At 41.9% G+C, this 24,230-nt stretch overlaps 1 long non-coding RNA gene and 2 pseudogenes across 1 annotated transcript; 1 reads left to right on the top strand and 2 right to left on the bottom strand.

Moving 5' to 3' along the window:
• Positions 1–486: 486 nt before the first annotated feature.
• Positions 487–915, bottom strand: LOC100982013 (large ribosomal subunit protein mL42-like; annotated as a pseudogene).
• Positions 916–8,644: 7,729 nt separating this feature from the next.
• LOC134730487 (uncharacterized) lies at positions 8,645–18,807 on the bottom strand. Its single transcript, XR_010112257.1, has 3 exons — positions 18,225–18,807; positions 11,127–18,078; positions 8,645–8,982 (listed from the first exon to the last, which is right to left on the bottom strand). It is a non-coding gene; the product is annotated as an uncharacterized LOC134730487 (long non-coding RNA).
• A 5,277-nt stretch (positions 18,808–24,084) lies between these two features.
• On the top strand, positions 24,085–24,165 carry LOC112440146 (small nucleolar RNA U3; annotated as a pseudogene).
• Positions 24,166–24,230: the final 65 nt, after the last annotated feature.

Here is a 24,230-nt window from a genome sequence, read left to right as displayed (position 1 = left end):
ATGTTGGCCAGGGTGGTCTCAAACTCTTGACCTCAGGTGATCCACCCACCTTGGCCTCCCAAACTGGTAGGATTACAGGTGTGAGCCACCATGCCCGGCCTCCAAATATACTTCTAAATGAAAAAAGCAAACTGCTCCTTGAGCTGGCACTAGTGGGTAGTTTGAAAAAAACGGATGGGGAATTCAAGAATATAATTCTACTTCTCTTGGCATCTGGAGAAAAGATGTACCTGTATTATTTTTTAAGGTTCTTTAATTTTAAAAATAAACTTTTAATCTTACAGTTGTTTTGGATTTACAGAAAAATTATGATAGTGCAGACAGTCCTCATATGCCCCACACCTACTTCCCCCTATTATTTTTTTAATATGAAAAGACATTCATTATTCTGACTTTACTATATAACATGTTAGTGAACACCCCGGATTGCGTTTTCTCAAATGGCAAATGAAGAACATTTCTCTTTGATTCCCCCGAGTACCTCAGTCATCTGCCTTTTAGAAGATCTAGTTTCTTGCAACATCTTTAATACTGTCCATGAGAATACCAACAGCGTGTAATACTAAAGAACATTTTGCTAAGTTGTTCTATCATGGGTCTTTGCTCAAGGTGTTCACCTTTTTCTTCCAGTCTGGTTTTCAGCACTTGATCTTGTATTTCTTCATTATTGTGCCCAGGATCTGGCTGAAGGATGGGTTTTGTGTGTTCATAGGGAATGTCCACAGGAGAGTGGTAGCAGGCTCACTTCCTGCCATTGGAAGTCACAGCAAGCTCTATTTTGCAATTATAGTCATCAGGTAGAGAAGAATACATAGATTTATAACACACACGGTATAAAGCTCCATTTTGCATTGGAAATAAATGTTTCAAGACAATTTGCTTTACTGTCCTCTATTTTACTGCTGCTACAGCCATGGGGTATTGAGATGCTTATCAGGTAGTATAAACATCTTCGAAAAAGATGTTTTGAAGAGAGAATGCTTTGAAAATCTGCTTCTAGGCACACCAGTTTTCATCATTTCGCAGCTCCTCACCTCAAGTCCACCCACTTGTTGCCCCCAATATTAACATCTTACATTTGCGCGGTGCATTTGTTACAATTAATGAACCAACATTGTTACTATTCACTAAAGCCCATAATGGATTCACATTTTCTCTGTTTTTACCCAACGTATTTTTTCTGTTCCAGTAACCCATCTAGGATCTTACACTACATTTAGTTGTCATTTGTTCTTAGGTGCCCCTTGGCTATGATAGTGTCCCTGACTTTCCTTGTTTTTGATGACCTTGATGGTTTTGAGGAGTCCTGGTCAGGAATTTTGTGGAACTTCCCTTAATTAGAATTCAACGGATGTTTCTCTCACGATTAGGCTAGGGTTATGGGTTTTTGGGAAGAAGCCCTTTAACTCTTTCATCTTAGTGTCTGAACATCAGATGTTTGTTCCTTTGAATCTCTTCAAAGCCAAATGGCTTTGGGCAGCACAAAATACTCTGGGCACGTGTTGCTCTGTCTCCCTGCACATTTATTTGCCTTCTAGCACCTTTTGCTGTTTACTCTGCTAAAGAATAGAAACATATTTAAAAACTTGGAATGTACTTGGCAATAGCATCTGAAAGGTGTATATGAAACTCAAGTCTAATTATAGTTGTTATACAGGGAGATTTAAAAAATTAAACATTAGTAGTTGATTATTTTAGTCACACACATGTATGGTACATAAATTCTCTTTCCCTATCAAATAGGAGATCTAGATTTTTTTTTCTGAGATAATTTGTAGCCTTTTCCATTTATAATTCTAGTTGCTACAGGAATCAGCATCGTCTTTAACAAGAGTGATTATTAGAAAATTTAATAACATAATCCTTCATATTAAGACAATTAAAGAGAAAAAGGTCATATAATCATCTTCACAGAGGTAGATAAGGCACCTGATAAACTTAACACTTATAAAATATACATTGATGACTATTTTGTTTTTTAAATACACATGATTATATATAATTACATATATCATTATATATGGTTATATATGGTACATCATTTATTGAAATATATAAATAATGTATACTGTATATTCATATCTGATTTTTAATATGTTATATATGTGATTATATGTGTGTGTGTATACTTTAGCTCAAAAGCTGGCATCTTATTTAACTTGATTACACTGGAGACTTTCCATTAAAGTGAGGAACAAGACAAAGGATAGCCATGATCTCCACTGCTATTTAATACTGGGCTGGAGGTCCTAGTCTATACAATTAGATAAGAACAAGCAATTAGAAGAATAAAAATTGGAAAGAAAGAGGTATAACTATCTCTGTCAAATCAATGTCAATATGTAGATGAGGGGTGTCCAATCTTTTGGTTTCCCTGGGTCACACTGGAAGAAGAAGAATTATCTTGGGCCATACATAAAATACACTAACACTAACAACAGCTGATGAGCTAAGAGGAAAAAAATTGCAAAAAAACTCATACTGTTTTAAAAAAGTTTACAAATTTGTGTTGGGCTGCATTCAAAGCTGTCCAGGGCCCTGTGTGGCCTGAAGGCTGCAGGTTGGCTTTAAGCTTGGTGTAGACCTTATCTGAATCCTGATTCAAACACAAAAATTGAAAAAAAATTATTTTTACAATGAAAAAATTTGAACATTGACTGGATTTTGGCTAATAGCAGACACTAGTGAATTATCGCTACATTTAAGTATGATAATGGCATTGCAGTTATTTTTTTTTTAACGTTCTTCTCTTTAAGAGATACATGATGAAATGTGTATAGATAAATAACATATGGGAGAATGTAGAATCTACATTATCGATAACTACCCCACAGATAAAACAAGATTGTCCATGAGTGGACAATTGTTGAAGCTGGGTGATGGGTTCATGGAGCTCATTATACTATTCTTCCTACTCTTGTATGTGTCTGAAATTTTCCAGAATAAAAATTTAGAACAAGGTTAAAACAAATAAGGCAAAATAGTATCATGCATGTAATCTCAGTGGTGGGTATATAGTCATTGTATTATTTTCTATTCTTTTTTATCTTTGAATTGCTCATAATTAAAATCAAAACAATTTACAAATATACAAATTATTTTGATTTTAATTATGAGCAATTCAAAGATAAAAAAGAATAGAAAGAATAGCTGTGCAGATACTTAAATTGAGGGAGGATTTTTTTTCAACTCTATAAAATCTTGTTTCTTAAAAAAAAAGAAAGAAAGAAAAAAAAAGGCCTAAAGTAAGCAAGTGTATTAGTTCGGCTTCACACTGCTATAAGTGCCCCAGACTGGATAATTTATAAAGAAAAGAGGTTTAATTGACTCACAGCTGCAAATGGCTGGGGAGGCATCAGGAAACTTATACAATAATGGCAGAAGAGAAAGCAAACCCATCCTTCTTCACAAGGTGGCAGGAGAGAGAAGCACAGAGCAAAGGGGGAACAGACCCTTATAAAACCATCAGATATTGTTGAGAACTCACTATCACAAGAGAACAGCATGGGAGAACCGCCCCCATGATCCAATCACCTCCCAAGAGTTCCCTCCTCCAACACCTGGAGATTACAGTTCGGATTACAACTCAAGATGAGATTTGGGTGGGAACACACAGCCAGACCATATCAATAAGCAAAATGTTCAAGTCTGTTTACTCCTGGTAGTGGGCACATAGAGTCTGTTTATTATTCTGTCTTTTGTTTGCTTAAATTGTTCCTTAATTTAAATGGCATCCTTTATTTTTTAAAAATGCCTGTGTGTAATGCTGAGGTCATATCTGCCTTCTACGGAAGCTGCTTGCAGCTGGGCACAGAGGTCACCAAGAAATTTTGCACCTGGAGATTTTGTATCAGCAAGAAGTGGGTAGAAAAGGAGAGGGTCGCTGGAAGGAAGGTAACACTCCCAAATCCCAGTCCACTACACACTTTCCCACACTCTGAGGGGCTCTCCAGAAAAACTAAAAAATCAGGAGGAAGATACCTCCAGGGTTAGACCTTTCTTCTACTTCCTCAGTGGTGCCTAAGGCATCACCCTCCACCCATGGCCCCATTGTGGTCAGCACCTCCCGACCTTGATCTAGAAACTGCACGCTCAGAGTTACCCTCTCTCTGGGGTCAGGCAATTCCAGCACTGCACTTTCAGCGTGTTGGCTGAAAGTCTTGAACAGTTTACTTAGACCTTCTCCATTTGTTTGGCTAACCCCAGAGAACACCTCAAAGTAAGATCTGGTAAACTGTGCAGTGTTTAAACATTTTTTCCTCAAGTGGTAAGACCAAGTACACATCCCATTTCGACAAGAAGAATTTGAGATAAGCCTCTGTGATTGCTGAGGGCTAGCGAGGAGAGTAATTTACCCTGAGGGCTGCCAAAACAAGTCCAGTCACTAGGGAAAGATTCTGCATGGAGACTAGAGTGTGGACCCTATAGCCATGAAAACTATGGCCTTTTTTTCTGAATTTGAGGCAGTTTTAGAAAAGCAAAAACCAAAAACTTCAGCAGATACTTTTCTCCCCAGTGGCTTTGTTCCCTCGCCTCTGGAGAGCCATAAACCATGAAATTTATTTGGGAAGGGGGTGCAGCATTAACAAAGACATAGTGTCAGTTGCTTTCTATTAATTACTCTTCAATATTAGTATACTTTTGAAATATGCTTCAAAAATGACTAAATGGCTGAATTTCTAAAAGGAAAAAAATTGTTTTAGGATCAGATCAAGCACATTTATTAAGCATTCACTCATTCATTCATTCATCTACTAACTATTTATAAAGCACCTACTATGTTCCTGATATTGTTGCCAGGTTCTCAAGTTACCCAGAAGACACAGTGGCCACTTACAAGGAGAGGCATTGGGTAAGGATGTGCTAAGTTTTGTCTCCATCAAATTAAATTGAAAATCAGTTATTATCTAAACATTTACATAATTACAGGCAGTCATTATCCAGGTTGTTTTCCAAAGGCCACATTTGACTCAGTGTGTCTTTGATTACTGAGACAAGGCACCAGTCGCATGAAACATCTCTTCAGAACAAAGCATTCCAAAGAAATTATTACACAGGAGGTTTAGCTCAAGAAAAAAGGAACAGAGAAATAGCTTGGGGTACAAAGCTCTTTATCTTGCTTTCTAAAGTGCAGTGGTTTAACGTTTAAAAGGTTACTTTCTGGAACATTTTTCCCTTGAAAGTTTCTTTCACACATTTGCAGACAGAAATTACAATAGAGCCATGAACAGCTTCCACTCTCTGGAGGGGATGTTCTTGCTTTTACTTATGTATTAGATAAAAATAGCATTTTACTTGTCTTCAAGCCTAAAGACAGGATTACATTTAAATCTGGTTCTTTCATTTTAAAATGTGAATTGTTAACTAGGGAGTAATGAGACCCGACCCTTAACCAGGCAGCCCTGGACTTATCCTTATGTCCATAAAGTTCCCAAGTTAAAATGAGCTTCAAAGGTCTGTAAATGTGAGGAATGTTACCTCCCTCCCCCTGGCACTTGTGAACATTTTAGTGGTTGTTTTCTCTGGTCAGATCCTACTGCCTCCAGAGATTTTTTTTTTTTTAAACTTATTTCTCTGCTGTGTTTCCTGAACTTTTTCTAATAAGCAAGATCAGAACTCCTTTAGATACCTCCTTGATTTCGTTTATTGACAATCTAAACCCTACTGAGATATGTCCCTCAGTTATTCTGGACCTCATCAACAAGTCTGAATCATGTTCTCCAATTCACAGAAATGCTAAGATTGCAGCAACTTCTCTATAATAAATTTATAAAATGAGGTAATCTGGTAGACAAACTCATTTAAGAAGAGTATTGACCACTTAGATTTCTGATATTTAAAAAAACACGTTAACTGCTGGAAAAGTAAAATAAAAAAAGCTAGAGGATTTCTTATATGTGTTCCATAAAATCACAGTGTTAATATTTCAGAGCAACAGAGAGCCTTGTTGATTATCTAATTTCCTTATTTTGTTATAATGGAAAGTAAGGCTGTCATATTGTGAAATATATACAGTACTTGGTTATCCTCCAGTTTCCTGGCATACAACTCCTAAAATCCTTGGACTCTTCAAAGTAATAAATGGCTTTATATGTGCTATTGAGTCGACTCATAGGGGCGGTTCCTAGGTAGCTTCAGGATGGGGTTGGTCACCAGAAAGACCAAGGCAAGATTAGAGGGTTGGGACTTTTAGCCCCACCCCGAAACCTTGGGAAGGGGAGAAGGGCTGAAGATTATGTTGGTCACCAATGACGAATGACTTAATCAATCATGCCTCCCTAATGAAGCTTTCATAAAAATCAAAAAGGACTATGTTCTGGAATCTTCCAGGTAGCTGAACCTCCAGACAGTGGAGGTTCCTGGAAGGTGGTGTGCCCAGGGAGGGCACGAAAGCTCTGTGCCCCTTCCTGCATGCCTTGCCCTACACATCTCTTCATCTGTATCCTTTGTAACATCCCTTATAATAAACAGGAAAACTTAAGTGTTTCCCTGAGGTCTGTGAGCTGCCCTAACAAATTAAGTGAACCCGGCGGGGTTGTGGGAACCCTAGTGTATAGCCAGTTGGTCAGAAGCACAGATAATACAACCTGGGGCTTGCGATCTGCATGGGAAGGTGTGTGTGTTGGGGGTAGGGCAGTCTTATGGGTCTGAGCCCTCAGTCTCTGGGATCTGACACTCTCTCCAGGTAGATAGCATCAGAATCGAATTGAATTGGAGGACACCCAGCTGGTGTCCACTGAGGAATTGTTTGCTTGCTTGGTGGATGGGAAAAACACCTCCTCAGTTGGGTCACAGGAGTCTTCTGTGTTGATTGTTTAAGTGAGAGAATAGAGGGAACGCTTTGGGTGTGTTTTTCCCCCTCATTTGGCAGGGGGGAGTTAAGGTTCCATATAGAATTAAGGTTGCTAATCAATGGACCCTAAAAAAAGGAGAGGATCCTGGGGCGGTGGAGGGCAGTTTTGTGGGACTGAGCCCTCAACCTGTGGGATCTGATGCTGTCTCCAGGTAGATAGCATCAGAATTGAATTGAATAAGAGGACACACAGCTAGTGTCCTCTGCTGGATTGATTGATTGGCTGCTGGTTGGGAGAAATCTCCACAAACTTCTTCATGCCCAGAGGTCACAGAAGTCTTCTGTGTTGATCGTTGTTGAGTGAGAGCATAGGAAAAGCACTTTGTTTTTTATTCTTTCATTCACAGAAGTCCACACAGGGGCCCAGAGAAGCAAAAGACAGGACTTTCCTAATATCACATCAATTGGCTTCAGTCTTTCTATTCCTTGCTGCAAGATACTTCTACTAGAGAACAGAAAAAGTCAATATCTAAAGAATGTCCAAAAATAAAAAGTCTTCTTTTAAAATGAGGTCTTGGTACCTCTTCAGGGAATCCGTCCCTTCACAGTTCACAGTTCACAGTCAGGCCTTATTGATCTAAAAAGAACTAAGTTCTTCCTGAGTTTATGGATTTATTATATTCCCATGTTGCCTGCACTAGAATGTAAACTCCAAGAGGGCAGGGCTTTGTCTGTTCTGTTCACTGGTGCACCCTGAGTACCCACCACAGTGCTTGGCCCCCAGATGATGGTCAGAATGAATAAATGAATGAATGAATGAATGAAATGAAATGAAATCTGGCTGTCACCATAGGCAAACACTCAGGACTAACAATAGAAGGAACAAAAATAAGATCTGAAAAGGCCGTATGTTTATTACGATAAAAAATAATGTATTAAATGGGCATTTTGAGAAACTTCATTTTGTTGCTTTATGTCCTGGTAATGAGGCCTAAGAAGATCCCAGATATTACCATCTCCCTGGCGTCCCCAAACCTTTACTCATTAGGGTCAAACATCTGCCATTTAACTCATTCATTAATCCATACCTACTAGATATTTTATAATGATATTTTCAATATTAGAATCAAAGGTGCTTAGCCGGGTGTTGTGGGCATGCCTCTAGTCCCAGCTATTTGGTCAGCTGAGGTGGGAGGATCACTTGAGTTCATGAGCGAGGCTGCAGTGAGCTATGATTATGCCACTGTACTCCAGCCTGGGTGACCCTGTCTCTAAAAAAAGAAAAAGAAGAAAAAGGATGAAATGTGCCAGAGGTGTCAGCCAGTAGAAAGTGAAGCAATGGACTAGTATGAGATAATCCACATCATAAACAGTAAATTTTGACTGTAGTGTGTAGGCTGGGTCTAGCCACTGGGATCTTGAGATGCTACTAGTATTGATGTTCTTTTCCATGTGCTCCAAAACAGTGGAAATTCATACATGTTGCCTGTTCTCCCTCCAGTAGTGACCGTAAGACTTTAATTTGATTTAATTCAAAACAATTTAAGTTATTGAGCATGTACTCAACAAATTATTCTGCTAGGTATTTTAGGAAAAGATATATGACAAGGGCTGAGTTCTGATCAATGTGGGCTGTTTGATGCATTGCCTGTCTGGCACATTGCCTGCAGATGCCTGTAGCAGGAAATTTTTTATCTTACAGTCATCGGGCTGGAAGGATAGGGGAGGAGCTTTTTCTGTTGGATTGAAAAGGAGATACTCAAAGTTGAGTTAATAGAGGACAAAGATGTCAAACCTGAAAAAGAGTTTAATGGGAATGAAGAGACTTCCAATGACCTGAATGGTAAGCAGTTTCAATCCAGAGAAAAATATATTTGAAAAACAACAACAAAGTTATGAATACAGTGGTTTTTAACAAGGTACAAGGGACTTCATGATAGTTTTGTTAACATTGCTTCTTAAACATAACTTTCAATGGACAATGTTGATTTTATGTAAGATCAAGACAAGAGGAAAAGGAAGATTATAGAATTTCCAGATGAAGATAAATGTCAAAGGAAGATGAGGCTTCAGACAGATAAAGACAACAAACAAGTCATGGGAAGGCCCCAGTGAGAGCTGACTCAGCCAGGGAGACTACACACATGAGGAAGTGATAATTGAGTGTTCCGCATCCAGCAGGAAAGAACCTAGAAAAAGAGGAGAATAAAGGAAATGTATTATAAAATCTCAACAAATTGTCTAACCCAAGAACCCTAGACAAATTTTGACAGCTTTGTTGGCTTCAGTTTCTAGCATTATTTTTATTGGTTGAATTAGGTACAAGTAGCTCTATGGGTAGCAAAAGCCCACAGGTGATAGAGACAATTTCTGCAAAACAAACACATTGTATCTTGTGCATGGTATAACAGACACCTGCTATGTGTCTGTTGTTGGATACAACCCTACAGGAGGCACGATTCATTTCTAGCAGCACAAGACCAGTGTATTAATCACAATGCTTTTGGCTGCAGGTAATAGGAAAATCAAATAAAGCAGCTTCGACAATAAGCAAAAAGTGTATTACCTCCCATGGCAGTAGGACAGGAGATGGTAAGGGCTGGGTGGGGTGGCCTGAGGTTCTGGGATCAGTGAGTTCAGCTGCTTAATGTTGTCAGGATGACCTAGATCTTTCCACCTATCAGGTCTGCCATCCTCATCATATGCGCTAGCACCCCTCATCTTCACAAGCTTGCATTAGCAGCTCCATGCATTACATCCTCACACAATACCAAAAGCCAGAAAAGCAGAGGGCGTGTAATCTTTCTGAATCCCTGCCTTCTAGCTCTTTTTAAAAATTAGAATACCTGGTTACTGGGGAAAAATCATAATGAAAACTGCAATTGCTTATTTCACAACTTACAAAATAATGATTCAATATATAAAATGAATTTCTTTTTTTTTTTTTTTTTTTTTTTTAGAGTTGAGGTCATACTGTGTTACCCAGGCTGGTCTAGAACTCCTGGACTCAAGCAATCCTCCCACCTCGGCCTTCCAAAGTGCCGGGATTATAGGCATGAGCCACCATGCCCGGCAGTAAAATGAATTTCATTATATAAATACAAACAATACAAAAATCCTCTGGATATATCATATATATGCCATTGAGAGAAACTCACATTCCTTCAATCTGCTGCTGCATGTTTTACATTAGACATTTTGGATCTATTTACCAAGGAAGACCACATTTTTAACTATATGTTGGTTTTTGCTTACAGTTGCAATCTATCAGAAGCTGTGTTTATATAATTAGAGCCTAGTTAAACCTGAGATGAAAACAAAAGTCAAGCCATTTCTTACTCCTAGGCTGTTGGAATGGCGTTTTTTGTGATAGGAATGGCCCTTCTAATGCTTCACTACACAATCTAATCAAATCTATCATCATGATGAATTAGACCCAGTCCATCTTTCAGTCTGGTCTGCTCTGGGCCTGAACATATAGACATAAAACAGTACGAATTTATTAATATAGCATTTTCCCACATCCTAACCCCATAAACCACTTCAAAAGAGAAAATTTCATTTTCACATTTTACTTCTTAAGGAGGCCTCACTACCTACCACACAGGCCTTGGCCATGAAAGAATACGTTCCTAGGTGATGCCTCAAGTTAATGTGAAGCTTAGCAAAAAATCAATTATTCAGGATAGTAATTACAAATTCTCACAAATATTATGCCTGTAGGAAACTATTTTGCTTCTTTAAATATCTGAAGGCTTGCAAAAATGTTTATCTTCTTGCATTTTTTTGGAATGTTTGGTAACTGACAATTTTTACCAATATCCTTTTTCTTAGCCCTTAATAGACAGTCCATTCCATCTAGTAAAAACAAAAATTTGATCAGATTATTAAATCTTGAAAGCCTTCTCATTTTTACTATATAAAGGGGTAAGTTTCATATTCATATTCTTTTACAAATGTGGTATAAATGGTACGGATAATATAAGGAAATATTGTCAAATATAGGTAACGAGTGGTGTTTAACTTCACAAAACGTAAATCAAAAATGAACATGAAACTCTAACAGTATTTAAGAAATATTTTCTCCCAAATTGTGCTAGCATTTTCGACTAGTTTAGTAATATCGACTGCCAAAAAATAGGTTCAAAGCAGCCTGGAGAAAACAGCCTGAGGATTAAAAACGGCTTGATATTTTCATCTCAAGTTTAACTGGGCTCTAATCGTATAGCATGGCTTCTGATGGATTGCAACTAGTTCCTTCCTCCAAATCCATCTTCCCACCAGCAATTTTCCTCCTCTCTCATTCCCCACTTGAGGTGATGTATGTAAGTACTTGGTCTGAGGTTGTCCGGGAGGTCATCTTCGCAGTTTGGGAGGCAGCAGCAGGAGAAGGCACAGCCGATCAGGATAATTGTGGGCACCCATCTGAAGCTGTAGGTCCAGTAATAGATGTGACAGCAGGCTTGGCATGAAGGCTGAAGGTCTGGGTGTATTTCACGGGTGTATTACCAGAAGGATGATTCGGAACACAGCAACCAGAGCGAGAGGCTCCAGTCACTCCTACGAAGACAAGCGCTTGGGATCCATAGAGGTCAAAGAAGCAGAGGATGGAATAGATCTTGAGGGTGATAGAGCCACAGAGGAGCATAGCAGCCGCTCTTCACCATGTCTTCCCCCATGAGACCCTGGTGGCCACACTTGTGGGAGCGTCTCCACTCCGGCGAGGATGTGTGGATGTGGTCACTCGCCTGCAACCAGCCCCTGCCAGCCGGTGTGATGATGATGTCAAAGGCCATGGCGCAGAGCAGGAGCCCCACCAGGCCCTGGTCCATAATCGGCTCGGGTGACAGCAGAGAACCGGGTGAAGCCCCTTCGTAAAGAGAACCTGAGCAGAAGCTTCCAGACCCTCACATCTTATTTAAAAAATGTTTTAAGTTAATTTTTTTTTCTAAGTTTCGCTCTGTTGCCCAGACTGGAGTGCAGTGGCATGATCTCGGTTCAAGGCAACCTCCGCCTCCTGGTTCAAGCAATTCTCCCCCCTCAGCCTCCTGAGTAACTGAGATTTCAGGCACCCGCCACCATGCCTGACTAATTTTTGTATTTTTTGTAGAGACGGGGTTTCACCATGTTGGCCAGGCTGGTCTCAAACTCCTGGCCTCAAGAGATCTGCCTGCCTCAGCCTCCCAAAGTGCTGGGATTACAGGCGTGAGCCATCCCGCCCGGCCCAGACCTTCACACCTTAGATTGGCAAGAATTCTATCAAATGCCATTTCCAAACCAATACGTGACAGGAGGAATCGAATTCCCGATTGGTTTAGATTAATCAAGATGTATCCCTATGAGGCTGGGAAGGTTCAGCCTCCCCTAAAGGAGGCTGAATAAAATAAAATCAGGATTTTGTGAGAAAAGAAGCAGAGTCAGGGAGAAGAGCTGTTGTGCAGGCAATCAACAGTGTCTGCCATAACCCCCCTCTCTTAATTTGCGCACAGTAATATTCACTCTTTGTGGTATATATGGCTCTAGGGTTTTGACAAATTCATAGAGTTGTGTGACCACCACCACTACAATGAAGACAGAGAAAGGTATAGGATGGAAGAGAGTGGATAGGTTTATGCTCAACCAGCATGGATTTACTATTGTGGTAGAAACAAGTAAGAGGGAGGGCAGAGTCATGGTTCTTACACGTTTGTAAGAACAAACTTCCAGGAGGGTGAGCAGGCAATGCCTAAATCTAATATAGGGAGCTAGGGACAGCATATTGTCAGGGTTTGAAGAAGGGAGAGGTTCCCACTCTGGAGCTGTGTCCTGCTGTGTCCTTATGACTATTTGTATCTCCCAGGACCCCTTGCTCAGGTGACCATTCCAGACGCCCATCTCTGGTTGCTGCGTGGTGGTAGCCCTGATGGTTTCTTTTGATCCCCTGGGCTCACATTCCTTGCTTTATTCTGCCCATCCTTCTTGCTGACCCTCAGCTAGTCAGCCTGGGGGTATTCAGGTCTTCTGTCCACATTCAGGACATGTTCCTATTCCAAAGAGGAAGGCTGAGTTTGCAGACAACCTTATTCCAGGCAGGACTGGCTGGATTCAGGATGGTGTGCTAGGAGCTTGGGTGGCCTTTTGATCATTATTATGGCAGGTGGACGGTGCTGATGAACAGATATTGTCACTGTGTTTGAACACAACAGACTGCTTGGACATAACAAAGAATCTAGTAAAATAAGATAATAATTATAAGAAGGACAGCAAACACGGTTAGCTAACTTTTACAAACCAAAAAGACCGTCCAGCGAGAGCAGCTTTTGAGCCCTGTTCCACAATACTTACAGTGTTTAGAGTCCCATGAAAGGGCCCAACTGTGGCTAAAACAACAGTCATCTAACTCGAGTTGCTTTCTTCCAGGGAGCTGGCGCCAATGCTTGTCTTTACTGCCCAGGGCCAGGGCTTGTTTGTAGAGTGCCTTTGTGCAAAGTGGAGAAAGTCTCCCCACTCCTCACGATGCTTTATTTCCATCTCTTGGGAAATTGTTATAATATGCTGTAAAATTGTAATAGTCAATATCTAGATCCTTGAGGCATAAACTTTGAATGATCCTTCTTAGGGTTGTACAGGGTGCAACCAGCACAGCTGTAAACATAGCCTCAGGACCCAGTTGTTTTGAGGATGAGAATAAGCCCCATTGTCTCAGAAATATAGCCAGTCTGGGTCAGTGGTTGGAGGATGCCTGGCAGCCTATTAATGTATTCAGTCAACATTGACGGAGTGGTTACTATATTCTGGGCACAGTGTTAAGTGCTTTACGGCATTATCTCATTTAATCTTCAAAAAATGACCATGAACAGGTATTATCTTTGTTTTGTTTTGTTTTGTTTTGTTTTGAGACGGAGTCTTGCTCTGCCGCCCAGGCTGGAGTGCAGTGGCGCGATCTCGGCTCACTGCAAGCTCCGCCTCCCAGGTTCACGCCATTCTCCTGCCTCAGCCTCCTCAGTAGCTGGGACTACAGGTGCCCGCCACCACGCGCGGCTAATTTTTTGTATTTTTTAGTAGAGACGGGGTTGAACATGTATTATCTTTATTCCTATTTTACGGTTGAGGAAGTCAAAGTTTAGAGAGCTTATTTGACTTGTCCCAATTCACAAGGTTTGTGAAAGAGCTGACCTAGAATCTTGATGGAGCTGATGCTAAAGTGACCACTCTGCTTCCTGAATATATGCCTTGAATATACTGTATAGATGTACATATAGTTTTTCACATATATCAATCCTGTTGGTATCGATGGTGATTCTTAGGGATGTTCATATTATCGTATCTCTTTGTTTTCATATATATCTGATGGGTTTCTCAGGAAAAAAATAAAGCAGCAGCTCTGTGATACTTAAGGTGCTGCAGAAGATGATGATGCAAACACATTAAAGTCGCAAATACTGAGAAAAATATCTGTCTTTTCGGACCAAATGACTGAAGACCACACAAGTAACTGCTTCAGCAGTAGAGGTGAATTGCACGGTGCCTCTGCGTCGCTTGCTTCAGTGGCGGGGACGGTGCGCTTTTGCTCAATTAAGAGGATCAGCCCTTCACATTGCAAGCCTGTTGGCAACGATTCAAACCTGACAGCCTGAGCTTTCACAGCGATAATCCGTAGGCTCTTTGGAAAAGCGACACAGCAGCTTCCTCCAGAGCACATGTCAAAGAGGATCCTAGTGGCCAAAGACCATGTTGTTCTTTCTTTTTGGGGTTCTGTAGTCATGGGAGCATGACTTTTGGCCCAATAAAACACTCCTGCTGAAATCCTGCTATCTTGCCTTCTTCTTCAAGGAAGCTGATTAAAGCGAATGAAGAATGAAAAATTTTGCCCAACAGCTTTTTGTTTGGTTTTCTTACATGAAGGATTCTTTTTTACTGATTTCCTTCCTAATTAGATTTAGCAATTAGGGCTGCCCATTAACCTAGGGGTTTCCTGTACGAGTCTCAGCCCCCATCATGTCTGCCTGGCTTGCAGCACCACGGCTGTGTAACTGGCAGTTAAATCCATATCTTCTGTTCAAAGCAGAGGAGATGTACATAGCCAAACCCAGGTGGCCGGCTCTTCAATCCAGTCAGATTCAAGAAGCATGTGTAAAGCACTTTGCCAGCCACTCTGGGGTGATGGAGAGATGAGCAAGACAGTCTGGGATCTCTAGGCTCCTATGAGTCATTCATCTATTGAGCCTTTACTATCTGCTAGGCAATGTTCTAGGCATTGGGGATGCAGTAATAAAACATACAAAATTTTTGTACTTTCTGGAAGAGGAGACAGACAATAAAAAATACATAAGTAAATGTATAGTATGCCAGATAGTGATAAATGCTATGAAGGAACCATTGTAATCTAGGCATATGCATGAAACACACATACACACCTCTGATGGTATGTGTTGGTGCAAAGTGCCATGGTATTACAATGGAGGAAGAAATTGATTTTGCATGGAATAATTTGGCAAGTAGTGAGATTTAAGCTGGCCCCTGAAGAATGTTTAGGTCAGGTGAATATCGCTGCTGTGAAGGGAAGCAAGGGAAAAGCGCTCCCTAAGCATCTGAAACATTTCAGCAATAGTCCAGGAGTGAGGAGAGAGGGGGATGCAAAGCACATTCAGGGAGCTGAGTAGCTGATGCCAGCCTCAACAGTGGGTGGGATGGCAGGTGGGACAGGGACCTGAGATGGAAAGTTATGTAGATGTTAAGTGATGAAAGATTTTTACTGCCAGGCTGAGGAGTATGGGTTGAACTCTGCATGCAGTGGGGAGTTAGTGTTTTGCACAGGGAGTGCCCTGAGCAGATGTGTTTGCAGATGCAAGACTGGCAGAAGAAAGGCTTGTCCATATGCAGGAAGACACCTGGAATGATACTGGCCCTTGTGGCTGGCACCTAGGGCATTGAGGTAAGGACAGTCTTTGGTTTTCATTAGGTAACAGGTGGCATTGTCATATTACTCAGATTATTCAAGATAACAAGCTATATCTGCTTTCCCTAGACATTTGCATTCAAATGTGATCATTCCTTTATTCCCAAGCCATGGATATTCAAGTTCTAGGACAGTAAACTGAGGCTCTGCCAGATAGACTTACCCTGCTTTTATAGCTGTAGTTGAGCAACTTGGGTGCCCCAAAGCTTTACGGATAACTTGTAATTGATTTCCTCCATAAAGCCTCAGTAAGGCCTGCAGTAAGAAGTGTAGCTTGTGTCTTCCTTCTCTTGGTAAATTGCATAGAGATGGTCAGAGAAATTTTGGAAAGAAGTCCACCACCTTCACTCTCCTGCCATTGAAATTTACCTTCATGGTTCATAAATAATGCAGAGCCATAAAGAGAAGAGAAGCAGCAAATATGTTCACATGTTTATTTTACCGTTGATAGGGACAGGAGGGTGAGAAATTCTGGGCAGAAGAGGTCAGGTCCCTGGTGAGGGCTCCACCCTCAAGCCAAAAACCCAATCCTGTGGCTCAAAGTGAGAGTTTACATCTCTGTTTTCTGTCTGGAATGTTGACTTTTCCAAAACCACCCATGGCCCACCCTGCCTCCAGTCTTGTGCCCATAAAAACCCCAGGCTCAGCTGTCAGAGGGAGGAGAAGCAGCTGGATGTTGGAGAGAAGCAGCTTGACATCAGAGGGATAGGCTTGACTTCAGAGGGACAGCTTGAAAGCATAGCTTCCCACTCCATCCCCTTTTCAGCTTCCCTTCATCACTTTCATCGGCAATAAAATCCTCCACATTCACCACTCTTCAATTTGTTCGTGCTACCCGATTTTTCCTGGACACCAAACAAGAGCTCAGTGCCACAGGTGCAGAAAACTAAAGACTGTCACACTGACCTTCTGCCCTTGCTGGTGGAAAGCAACTATCTCACGCAAAAAGGCAGAGGGCCCACTGAGCTGTTTAATACTTAAGCTGTCCATGGACAGCATCACAGGTTCTCCCCGCTAGATGCTGCCACGGGGCCTACACAGTTTTGCTCCTGCTGGTGCCTGAAAGCACTCACCCCAGTTCCTGCATCCACTCACCTGTGCATTCCCTCCCATGAGGAGCTGAGAGTAATGGGTTCGAGTGAGTGGAGTTCGCCCCTGCCAGTGCCGAAGCAGCCGGCTAACTCCAATGCCTGCACTCCAGTTCCCATCTGCAAAGGGGTCAGGGAAATTTCCTGCTTCACTGTCATCTCCCCAGAGAATTCCCCTTTGCTAACTCAGCCAGCGAAGATACTTGGTTCACCTACATTCACAGAAAAGTATTTTTCATTCCCTTGTTCTTTCTCTTCTTCCACTTTGTCCTTCCTTTAGTCATTCATTCCCTTGCCCCTCCCTTTGTTGCTGTTTATTGTGTCTGGAAGGGAGAAACAGAGATGCTTAAGTAGGGGGTTTTGGATACTTTTTGCCACATGTCCTGTATAATGAGAATCTTTCCTCAAAGCCTTGAGTGAAATATCCATTTCTCAGAAATGCTTTGTGGAGTTGGCTCTGGTCTTTTGGCCAGATTCCCGGTGGGTGTGGGCCTGGAACAGGAGCTGCCCTTGGGGGTCTGCTGCACAGCTGAAGGATGTGCATGAATTCTCTGCCTCCCCATTAAGGCCTGACTGGCCCACAGCTCTTGTTCTTTCCCTAGAGCTTAGTGGTGGAAATTCAAAGCTGGGAGGAGAAGGGCCAGCAAGGAGATGAGTAATAACATGGAAACTCTGAAACTGTGAAGGCTTGCCAGGAGTGAAGTCCTCCAGTTGTTTTCCACAGTCCTTTCAGTGAGTCAAATAGAGCACTGGAGATCCCAGAATTGTTATCCTATTTGATTTTACCTGTCTGCCTTCTCACTGTTTATTTAAGGTGTTTTCCCCATAAAAATGCGTGGTAATTAATATATACACATATATTGCTGTAAAATGGCTTCCTGGGCTGGGATGGGGCTGTGCAAAGGGGGAAGCCTAAGAGCCCTCGTTAATGAGGACTGACTGGTGCAATCAAAGGTTGTACCCTCAAACTCCAGGGCACTAGTGGAGAGGGTTTGGGCTGTTAGTCACACTCCTTAAAAGCAAAGCAAAACAAAAACAAAGAGAACAAGTGTACTGGCCATTTTGTCCCTTCGGATGGTCTGTGGTAAGGTCAACCTTTTGGAGCATCCCGGGCCATGTGTAAGGCTGCCCCTCAGAAGCAGTGCTGTGGGTGGGTTGGGGGGAACACTTGGAGCCCTGCGTGTGACTCCTGGCTCTCCTCTTTCCAGCTCTGTGACCTTGAGCAAGTCACTCCAGCTCTCTGTGTCTGAGGTCCTCATCTGTAAAATGAGGCCAAGGAGAATCTCTGCTTCACGGGCATGTTGTGAGAATGAAATGAACCAATTCCCATCAAGCCTTTAGAACCACCCGCTCAGGGACTCCACCAAAGATCCTTAAGTACAGCATGTAAATTTAGGTTAAATACCAGAGGGGAGAGGGGAGGCATGGCTTCTTCTTAAAAGGAGAAAGATGGCATGTTCCTGTAGTCGCAACTATTCGAGACGCTGAGGTCTGGGAGTTTGAGGCCAGCTTGGACAACACAGCAAGACTCCTCCATCTCCTTAAAAAAAAGAAAAATTAATTTTTTTAAAAGGAGAAAGAGCTTTCAAACATAGAGGTGATATGAAGAGGGAAAAGCTCTTTAGCATCTATTACTGAAGTAGAGGTGGGGTTCATGGCTCCCACAGACAAAAGCATAGGGGTATGGCTTACCCTTTGTCCTGCAGCAAGGGAGGAGAAGAGAGGGTGCTGGGAGGGATTTATAAGCTGCTTTAATCGTTTCCTTTTCCAGTATAATTGTTCACTTGTGTAAGTTACACTTGCATTTAGAAGAGCCTATATAATATCTAAAGACCAGGAAAGTCATGGCTATACATTTGTAGGGACTTTGGCTTGAACAGGTAACCCGAGTCCCGTTTCAAAACATGCTGCCTGAGTCTAGGGGTGTCATACCTCATGTGTAGGGATGACCTTTTGAGAAGTTTAGACACAGCAGCTTTGCCTGGCTCTCGCGCTCTCTCCCCTAACTCTGGCACACACACTCTCCTGGCCCGCATCAGCAGCAGTCTCCAGTGTTGAACACAAAGGACTTTTGTTGTGTGTAATTATTTATAAAGCTGGCCCATGTCTATTATGAATAATCATGATAGTGGGGATGAAGGAGAAAGGTAACTCCACATTTGAAACTACTACAAGGCTATGATTCATTTTTCATCTCTTTATTAAGAAGCCTATCTCAGATAATTTGCAGCAAAGTTTTACCCTGGAGCAAGTTTCCTCAGTCATGTTAAATTCATGGGGAAAATCCTCCTAGGATTTAGAACTGAAAAATAGCTTTAATAACGGAAACGCTGATGTAAAGAGCAGGGAAAGGCAGCATGTTCTAACCATTTAGGGAAAAAATGGGTAAGATGTTACTAATAAGTTGTGCTATATTTGTATCCTACCGTTTTCTTCATCTGAAGGAATGTGGAGACGAGCTTTTAAATTCTAAATGATTACCTGACAGCTCCCATCTCTAGGGCACATTACTAGCAATGGTTTTATTTTGCTATTACCTTTACTAAAAACTCAGAGGACACATGCTCGGCAGAGCCCAGGCTAGGAAGTAAGATCTATGGACAAGAGAAAAGAGTGCAGTGAACAGAACTGAGGAACCCAGCACTTCTTGATTCCCTTTTATGATCTTTGTGGACACTGACCTTATCAGTAGGGCTGGGAGTAGGGGTTACCAGGGCCTCTAGCACCTTCCTGGATAAGATTCCAACCTAACTCCCCAACCCCATCTCCCATTATTTCATCCCAACCCATCCAACCACATACCCTGTATTTCAGTCATGCCAAACTGCCCACTGGTCCCCAAATATGCTACATTTTTGAACTGGCTCCTTCCACCCACCTTCCCTACCTGGCAAGCTCTGGCCCACCTTCCAAGACTCCTCTCCAATGCAACCTTCCTCCAGGAAACCTTCCAACCTGAAGCAAAGTGAGTGGCATCTTCTGCTCTTCCACAGCACCTGATACCTGCTTTGATTGTAGAACTTAGCAGAGTGGAATTATTAGTTTACAGCTTCCACTGCCCTTGGAATCCCAGAGCAGGCAGGAACTACATCTCAGATATCTGTACCATGCAGCCCAGGGTTTCTCAACAGCAGCAACACTGAGGTTTTGGGCCAGAAATGTCAATATTCTTTGCTGTAGGGGGTGTCATACTGTACATTTTAGGAGGTTTGGCAGCATTTGGGCCCCCTACCCACTAAATGCCAGTAGTCACCTACCCGCATTGTGACCCTTGAAGAACATCTCCAGACATTGCTCAGTGCTTCCTGGGGGCCAATATTGCCCCTGATCCAGAACCACTGCCCTAGCCCTAACGGAGAGCCTGATATATTCTAGGTATGGAATGTGCACTTGCTGAATTAATAAATCAATGCCCAAGTTAAGGAATAAAAGGCCAAATGAATCAAACGTATAAACTCCTTACTGTAGCTTTCACATACGTATCAAAGCAAAGCTGAAATTTTTATTCCAGCAGTCATGTCTCTTCATGAACTGGCTCTACTTCTGTCCTCTCTTGTACCCTTTGCTCTTCGTCTGTGGGCTCTCTTGCATTCCCATGCTTTCCCTTTCCATCAATCCAAATCCTGTACTTACTTCAAGACAAAGAACAACTTACCCACTTTAAGAAGTCCTCCCCCATTCACTGGCATCCATTCATATGAGAATACATATATAATATACATATATCTACATATTCGTTATGTGTGGTTTTAGAACTGCTTATCTTTTTGTTTCACATAGATACCTTCTTCTCAACTAGAAGAATCACTCCTTGATAGAAAAAAGAGCTTCCCCCTTTAAGTTTTTCTTGTCCTTAGCACTATGGCAAGCTTTATGAACAACAGATGTTTAGCTTTTGCTTAAAGTGTATTTTTTCTTTAAGCAACCGGCAGGTCTGTTCAATCTGTATCATTTGTGTGGTCCTGACATAGTTTTGTTTTTAAGAGGCATAGGGCTAACTCTTTAATATCCTGCAGTTTTTGAATAAACGAATTTCAAGAAGACTCTACAGATATGAATAAAAGTAATCTGCAATGTTTTGGAATTTCTATGAGAAGACACTAAATGTGAAAAGCAGTGAAAAAGACAAGAATGATTGTGTTTTTGTCTGAAATTCAGATGGTGCTTAAACTCCACTTAGGTACTTTTCCCCATTACTTGGTCAGATGGTATTAAAAACTTCAACCTTCCTAATTTATTTTAGGCTCTCCAAACACACAAATATCCCTTGGACCCCTCCTTCAGGCGCACATGCAAACGTGGTGACGTGGGCATGCACTTTTTCTTTTTCTTTTTTCTTTTTTTTCTTTTTTTTTTTTTTGAGATGGAGTCTCACTCTGTCGCCCAGTCCAAAGTGCAGTGGCGCGATCTCGGCTCACTGCAAGCTCTGCCTCCTGGGTTCACACCATTCTCCTGCCTCAGCCTCCTGAGTAGCTGGGACTGCAGGCACCCGCTACCGTGCCTGGCTGATTTTTTGTATTTTTTTTTTTAGCAGAGATGGGGTTTCACTGTGTTAGCCAGGATGGTCTTGATCTCCCGACCTCGTGATCCACCCGCCTCGGCCTCCCAAAGTGCTGGGGTTACAGGCGTGAGCCACCGCTGCACTTTTTCTAATGCATGTGTTTGGAAATTTCCCCACACCTGTTCTACGGGGCATACCTTTTTTCTCATATTGTTCTTGGAAGAGCTCATGCTTTTACCCATGCGTGCTCTCCTGTGGGGCGTCTGATCCTTGGTGTTCAATGGCAGAGTTAAGGGGACACTTCCCCCCAGAACTTCCCAGCGTTGCATTCGAGCTCATCCTGTGACAAGATAAATATACAATAAACATACTGGAATGGGGTAGGATGGGAATAACTCTCTTTTTCACTGATTTTTGAAACCCTTAATAAAAAGACCAAAGAATGATTCTGTTCAAGTCTTGTAAATTTTATCTTTGGCAGATCCGCCTGTTGAGTCTTCAGTTTCTCCAGTGTTCCAAAGATCCAGGCTCTCCATTTATTCCTCTTTTGGCCCCTTAGCTGAATCTTCGTTCACCTTCTCTTCTCGAACTCCTGGTCTTAAGCAATCCTCTCGCCTCCCGGCCTCCGAGTAGCTGGAACTACAAGCATGCACCACTGTAGTGCATAGGAGAGGCCCTCCTCTCCTCTACGCCTACACAGGGACTCCCATTTAAAACCCAAAGTCAAAACACTTCTCGTGGCCCTGCCTTCTCCTACGGTGCCATCTCCTTGACTGACCACTTCCGCATCCTCACCTCACATTTGTACTCAGCTCACTACAATCTGGTAACCTCTTAGTATCCCCTCACTTCTGAAAATGCACCCACTCTTTCTTAAGCCCTGACACTTCCTCATACTGCCACATGTTATGGCTTTCTTGATACTCCCCTCCTTGACCCTGCAGCAGTCCTAACACAGCTGACCGCCTCTTTGCAGCTGTCTCCTGGCTTAGCTTTCTGCCCCTCGTTATCCCTATCCTGTTGTCGGTTCTTTCTCAAATACCTTCATAGTCTCACTGTTCACTTTAGATGTGGGTCCTTTCAGGGACGCATGCTCAGCTTCATTCTTTCCCTCCTTTCACACTCCTATAGATGACTTCTAAGTTGTCATGTCTTCAAATATCAGTGAAATGTAATGGCCACCAAATGTTTCTCTTTATCTTCATCATCCTCTGGAAGTTCCAACCCAAGCTTTCAACTACCTCCAGGTTTGCCCATCACCAAGCATCTCAAATGTGTGGCCAAACCCTGTTGTAATTTCCTTTCTACTTTCAGGACTTGCTCCCTTTTTCATCCCTCCATTAAAGGCTATCTATTCCAAGCCAGAAACAGGATTTTCATACGACTTGTCTCTCTCAGTAATGCTGACCATATTTCTAAAGTATTTTGACTCTGTCTCATTCTTTTCATGTTGACAGATGGTCAAAATTGAGTTCTCTGCCACTGTTCTCTTTCTGCTCTTGGACCTCTTCTCCGTGCAAGAACCAGATCTGATTGCTACCCTGTCCCAAAAGTTCCTTGTTCTGAAGGCAGTGGAGAACCATGTCCATGTTAAACCTGGAATTCAAGATTCCCCACCACTGTGACTCTACATCACATGTTCCTTCAGAGCCCAATTTCTTACCAGTTCACTGACATGCAGCGGGTGGGCCAGCCCCAGCAGACTGTGCTCCAGCCCTGGCACGGGCTATGCACCTTCTTTTTCCAACTAGAATGTCAAGGATCTGCTCAGATCTTTTATGAAGCACCTTTATCCTTGGCTCCTAAGCACAATGAATCCCTGCCTCCTGTGCCTCCACTGTTCTTCCCTTCTAATTCTATGATGCCACCATGTAATATGGTGGTTTTCATGTTAGTCACTGAGCTTAAGGTGTCCATATGGTCTAGTGGGGTGAATAATATGTAATCTTATCTGTCAGCCTGTCATCCATCCATCCCTCCATCAACCTGGTTAGCATTTTGATACTGGTATGCCCAAGACTCCCTCTGATGCTAGTATTCGTGGATTCTGAATATTATCTAACTTCCACGCAGAGACAAAAGTACACATTACAGGCTAAGTACATGATACAGGCATCCAGAATCATTTATGTCTTGATGACTGCTAAATTTCCAGGGCTCAATAACTTAGTAGGTTTCAATAAATGTGTTGAATGAACAAATTAGTTAATTCCTAGAAATTGATGGAAGATTGACTTAGGTTATAGGTACAGTAAAAACAAATCCCCTTGCCTCTAATTAACAAAAATAAATTTACTTCTTCCAATTGCTACAGATAATTATCACATATATATTATGTACAATATTCTCTATTCCAAAATGTATTTCTGGAGAAACACAGATGAGCACACACTGGCAAGCATAGAGCAGTTAGGACCTAGCAGGAGTAGACCAGCAGTCCTGCAGGAATACAGCCCGAGCTTCTGTAGCCCGAGGCCCTTACTGCTAAGACCCAGGCCACTCCCCTGTCTTGAGCAGGCCACACACCAGCAGCACCAGCTGGGTTGTTAATTGTTAACTTCCAACTTTGCCACTTCCTTCCTTCTCCAATAGCTTCCAGTACTTGTCCTAATTTTTTCTTTTCATCTGCTTATGTTCATGACCCCATTTTCCCCTACATACCAATCTAACCACCCAAAAACATAAATAAGAGAATAACTAGGTGAAGTGATCTCCATTAGAACCAATACCACAAATATTTTCAAGTTTTCTTGAAAAAAAAAAAAAGACTATACTCTCAAGGATCATTTCTATAGTTTGTTACTAAAGAAGTTTCTCTGAATTTGTAGAGCACCGAAATTATTAAAAAAAAAAATTAAATTCCAGGTAGGAGCAAGGTAGATACTAACTGTGATGTTACCCCTTGCTTAT

This window comes from Pan paniscus, chromosome 5, assembly GCF_029289425.2.
Source record: "Pan paniscus chromosome 5, NHGRI_mPanPan1-v2.0_pri, whole genome shotgun sequence".
NCBI classification, from domain to species: domain Eukaryota; kingdom Metazoa; phylum Chordata; class Mammalia; order Primates; family Hominidae; genus Pan; species Pan paniscus.
Note: the sequence above shows the minus strand (reverse complement) of the source record. Positions and strands in the feature narration are given on the sequence as shown.